Below are 5,816 nucleotides of genomic sequence, written 5' to 3'. Positions count from 1 at the left end.
TTCACTAGGACCTGGCTGGCTTTCTCTTTAAAAAAGCTGTCTAATGTGGTCTACTATTGGCATTTCCTTAACTACTTTCTAAAAGAGTTTACTAATTATCCTTAACAATATTGATAACAAAGTTAACGAGTTCCTTATCATCATGAATCTTGTCAAAAACTCATTCTTATGACCCGTTATTTTAATCTAAAAACTGTACAAAAGTCACAAGAACTAAGAAAATTATAGAAAAACGCTTGGAACACAGCCACAAAAGGTTTAAACAATGTGTACTAACAACACCAACTAAAGCAGAGTGAAACACAAACTGCTTTTGTTTACAAAAACCACGTGTATCAGTTCAGATTGCACTGTTTTGTTCCAGCTCTGATGAAAAATGTTCTTGACATTCCAATTTTGTTGAGTACTGATGAGGTTGAATACTGGGGGTTCTACTGTATTGACATTTTCACTGTTAAGTCCACCTTCCATGAACATGGGACAGTTTTGCATTCATGTAGATTTCTTTGGGTTACTTATAGTAGTGTTCTGTATTTTTCTTTGCTCAGGTCTGTTATGTATTTTGTTATGATTATTCTTAAGTATTTCATTTTTTGTATGGTGACTGTATATCATAGTTTTCTTGATGTCGCCATTGAGAGTTATCTCAGTTGGTTATACGGGAATCTAATTTATTTCTGTTTATTAATTTTGTATCCTGACACGTTACCAAACTCCTCGATTATTTCCAACAATCTTTCTGTGGAATCCTTGAGGTTCTCTATATGTAGGATCATGTCACCTGAAAGTAGTGAGAGTTTTGATTCTTCTTTGCCTAATTTGATTCTCTTGATTTCTTTCTGTTTTCTAATGATTCTGGATAAAACTTTGAACACAATGTGGTATGAGTGGTGATAGGAAACATCCTTGTCAAGTTGACATGGAGACTCTTTTCCGTTTTTCCCCATTGAGCCTGATGTTAGCTGTTATTTTTTTTTGTATATGGTTTTTATTATGTTGAGGACTTTGCTTTCTAATCCTATATATATTTAATCATTTTATTAGAGGCTCATACAACTCTTATCTCAATCCATACATACATCAATTGTGTAAAGCACATCTGTACATTCATTGCCCTCATCATTCTCAAAACATTTGCTCTCCACCTAAGCCCCTGGCATCAGCTCCTCATTTTTACCCCTCCCTTCCCACTCCCCCCTCCCTCATGAACCCTTGATAATTTATCAATTATTATTTTGTCTTATCTTGCACTGTACGACATCTCCCTTCACCCACTTTCCTGTTGTCCGTCCCCCAGGGAGGAGGTTATATGTTGATCCTTGTAATCAGTTGCCCATTTCCAACCCACCCTCCTGGTATCACCACTCGTAGGACTGGTCCTGAAGGGATCATCCTCCCTGGATTCCCTGTGTTTCCAGTTCCTATCTGTATCAGTGTACATCCTCTGGTCTAGCCAGATTTGTAAGGTAGAATTGGGATCATGATAGTGGGGGGTGGGGAGGAGCATTTAGGAACTAGAGGAAAGTTGTATGTTTCATAGTTGCTAAATTTCACTTTGACTGGCTCATCTCCTCCCCGAGACCCTTCTATAAGGCGATGTCCAGTGGCCTACAAATGGGCTTTGGGTCTCCACTCCGTACTCCACACCTGATTCACAATGATATGATTTTTTGTTCTGATGATGCCTGATCCCTTCAACACCTCATGATCACACAGGCTGGTGTGCTTCTTCCGTGTGGCCTTTGTTGCTTCTGAGCTAGATTGCCACTTGTTTATCTTCAAGCCTGCAAGACCCCAGACACTGTATCTTTTGATAATATTTTGGTTTTCTTCACCTTTTAGGTCATTTTTATCACTTGGTCTTCTAATATTTGGGTCATGAGATATTTATCTTTGGGATCACAAACTCTTGTTTCTATTTTGTTTTTTCACAGTCTTATCTAGTTCTAATATTTTGGTGCATAACTTTTGTATTTCTATTTGGAGTTGTTGAATTATTTTTAGCTTTTCATTCATTTTGTCAGAATTATCTTTTAGAGAAATTGTGGTCTCCATTATAGTCACTTGTTTTTTCTCTATTTCTATAAATCCCCCACCTCCATTCCCTTAAAGTAACTGAAACCTGTCATTTCTGTAATCTCCCACATGGGAGGATGCATGGTCTTCTCCTCCAGGAGCTCCTCTAGGTCCACATCTGTATGTATTGGAGTTAACTGGATTATCCTGTTTCTGCAAGTTGTAGAGATTGACTGTTGTCTCCCAGGCGTGCTTTTAAAAAATATTTCTTAATACAGAGCAACCCCCATACCTGTTGTGGAACATGAGTAATTAAAGATGACCATGCAATTCAGCACTAGCCCACCCCCAGCAGGAGCCAAAGGCAGAAAGCAGTTTACTTTTGCCTTCATCAAAGTCCCACTTTGAGGCTGGCTCCCAAGTCACCAGGGAGTGTCAGGTAATGATCCATCTTACCAACAGGATGGAGTAGAGAATGAACTATTTAGAACACAACATTCTGAAGATTGTATGTCAGTGCTGGGCCCAGTTTCTATTTTGCGTGGGCCAGAGAGCCAGGCAAGTGACAACACTTTGGATCCTGGGCCTGAGGACTCACCACTGAGCTGAGTGTCTCCCCTAATGCAAGTCTTTTCAATTCTGCACCTGCCCAGGGTTGGTTAATCTTCAGATGGCATTGAAGGAGTTCTGCCACAATCCATTCCCCCAAATTCAAGCCAGATGCCGGAAGTCAGTGCAAAGCAGACCTATTTTTTTCTTATCCGGCTGATAGGCAATGAGCCCGTCTAGAATGCCTCAGTCTAGAATACCTCAGTCCCAGGAACCCTCTGAATACTTCCAGTCCAGGTCTGACTTAACCTCTCCCCAGTTGGGGAAGTGGGTCAATTGTGTTGGGAGGGAAGTAGATGGTGATCAGCTTACTACTAAGGTCCAGAAACATTGGGACAGGGCAGAACAACTTGAATCAGAGGCATCCTGCTTGGCAGCACAAAATTCACACTTTTGATTTTTGGGATCTTTTGTTGTCAATTGCTCCCTCTGCAGTGCTGAAATATAATTAACAGGGACTTGAACTTCTCAGACTACCGTAAAATTTCCGCTATTTCTTGGAGAGGGATTCAGAGTAGGTCTGATTATGTGTTGGGTCTCACTTATTAGTTTTTCTTATTGAGGTGTTGCAGAGTTCTATCGATTTTAGTTCCTTGTCTATTGTGTCATTGCTATAGATTTTTTCCCAGTCCATAGACTCACATTTTACTCTTTTGATAATGTCTTTTGATGTGCAGAGGGGTTTTTAACAGGTCCCACTCCTTTATTTTGACTTCCACTGTGTGTGCTTCCTTTACTATACTTGGTACTCTGTCATAGAGCCCTTAAGTTTGTCCCAGTTTTCTCATTGATGATTCTGTTACCTCTGCGGTTTACATTTCAGTTTTTAATCCATCTTGAGTTCATTTTTGTGTATGGAGTGAGGTATGAGTCCGGTTTCGTTCTTCTGCACATGGAGATCCAATTTATGCAACACCATTTGTGGTAGAGAGTGTCCTTTTCCCACTTAAGGATTTTGGTCTTTTTTTTGAAAATCAGTTGTCTGTAGAAGGATGATTTTATTTCTGGGTTTTCTTTTCTATTCCATTGGTCTATGTATCTGTCATTTTACCAGGTTGTGTTGACTTTGTGGCTTTTTAATAGGTTTTGAAGTTGAGTAGTGTAAGGTCTACGACTTTGTGAGGTGTTTTTTATCCTGGGTCCCATCCCTCTGTATATGAATTTGGTCATTAGTTTCGCCATTTATATAAAGAATGAAATTGGGGGTTGGATTGGCTTTGCATCGTATTTGTAGATTATCATACATAGTATTGACATTTTCACAATATTGAGGGTTCCTATCCAAGAACAAGAGATATTTTTCCATATGTGTAGGGTTCTTTTGGTTTCTTGTAGCTATTTTGTACAGAATTTTTGGTTTTTGGTTAGGTTTATTCCAAAGTATTTCATTTTTTGATGACTTTTATAAGTGGTATTATTTCCTTGATGTCTTTTTTGAGCTCTTTTCACTAGTATATAGAAATCCAATTGATTTCGCTGCTTGTTAATTTTTTATCCTGCTATTTTACCAAATCCCTTAAGGGCTAATTGTTTCCAACAGTCTTTTTGTGGAGTTGGGGGTTCTATAAAATTATATTGTCTGAAAATGGTGAGACCTTCACTTTTTCTTAGCCAAGTTACATTGATTGTTTTTGTTTTCTAATTGTTCTGGCTAAGACTTTGAACATGAGGTTAAAGAAGAGTAGTGCTAGAGGGTGTCCTTGTCTATTTCCCATTCTCATGCAAAATGTTTCAGTTTTTCCCCATGAATGGTATTGGCCCTAGGATTTTTGTATGTGGTCATTATTATGTTGATGAATTTTCCTTCAATTCCTTTTTTATTGAGTGTTTTAATCAGAAATGTGTGTTGGGTCGTGTGGCGGAGCTGAGTGAGCATTGCTGCAATGTTCTGAGAGTTTGGGCTAGCTTTGGTCACTCTGCTCTGGTTGTGGTGCACTTGCTATGCTTCCTGTGGGCAGGCAGTGACCTGAGCCTAATGTGGGCTGAGTGCAAGGGCAACACCCAGAATGGGAGCTGATTGATATGACGGTGTGGGTTCCCGGGGTATCAAGTGTAACTGGTGAGGAGTTGGCTTACCAGCTATCTAAACTAGGAGTTTCTCTTGTGATACCCACCAGAAAAATGGACAAGCTGAAGGGGTGAAACAAAAATGTCTTGAGAATGGCAATTTAAAAGGAAAAGATGTACTTATTTTGCCCCTTGACCTAATGAACATAAAATCCCATGAAGTGGCCACCAAGGCTGCTCTCCAGGAGTTTGGTAAAATTGACATTCTGGTCAACAATGTTGGATGATTCCAACGTCCTTTGTCCATGAACACCAGCCTGCATGTCTACAGAGAGCTCATGACACTTAACTAACTAGGGACTGTGTCCTTGACAAAATGTGTTCTGCCTCACATGATCGAGAGGAAGCATGGCAAGATTGTCACTGTCAATAGCATAATGGGTATAGTGTCTGAGCAGCAAGCATGCTCTTCGGGTTTTTTATTTTTAATAGCCTCTGAACTTGCTACATATCTCAGTATTATCATTTTTACCATTTACCCAGGACCAATACTGAAGTCAAATATTGTGATGAATGAACTGAAGAAGTCATGAAGCCTTTAGGTAATGATGGAGACCAGCCCTTCAAGATGGCAACCGGTCATTTTGCCCAATTGATTTTAATCAGTATGGCCAATGATTTGAAAGATACCTGAATCTCTGATCACCCGTTTGTTTATTACATACTTGGGCCAATACATGCCAACCTTGACTGGTGGCTAACCAGAAAATTAGGAAAGAGGAGAATTGAGAATTTTAAGAGTGATGTGGATGCTGACACCTATTATTTTAAATCCTTCAAGAAAAATCACAATAAAAAGAGCAATTTGGATTTTTCAAGCCACTAGAGAGAGATGGAAACCACAAAAACAATTTTCTTATGCACTGAAGACTAATGTATGGTTTCAATTTTTAATAGATGTAAGTTTTACTTCACCATATAACAGATGAAGAAAGCATGACAAGAATCTTATCACAAAAGTAATAATAACACCTATTCCTGGACAAAGAATATTTTAAAATAATACACAGAATTTCCCAAATGACTGCATTTTGAAATGGTAAACAGGACTCTAGAAACCATCATTTATTAAATGCATGTTATATGCAAAAAAGGTTGTTGGTGTCCAATGCTCTTCTGCACAT

At 38.9% G+C, this 5,816-nt stretch overlaps 1 pseudogene; it reads left to right on the top strand.

Moving 5' to 3' along the window:
* The first annotated feature begins 4,351 nt into the window (after positions 1–4,351).
* On the top strand, positions 4,352–5,518 carry LOC142436423 (dehydrogenase/reductase SDR family member 7 pseudogene; annotated as a pseudogene).
* The last annotated feature ends 298 nt before the right edge of the window (positions 5,519–5,816 follow it).

The sequence above is a fragment of the Tenrec ecaudatus genome, unplaced genomic scaffold (assembly GCF_050624435.1).
Source record: "Tenrec ecaudatus isolate mTenEca1 unplaced genomic scaffold, mTenEca1.hap1 Scaffold_2645, whole genome shotgun sequence".
Classification (NCBI taxonomy): domain Eukaryota; kingdom Metazoa; phylum Chordata; class Mammalia; order Afrosoricida; family Tenrecidae; genus Tenrec; species Tenrec ecaudatus.
This window is presented reverse-complemented; position numbering and strand designations above follow the sequence as displayed.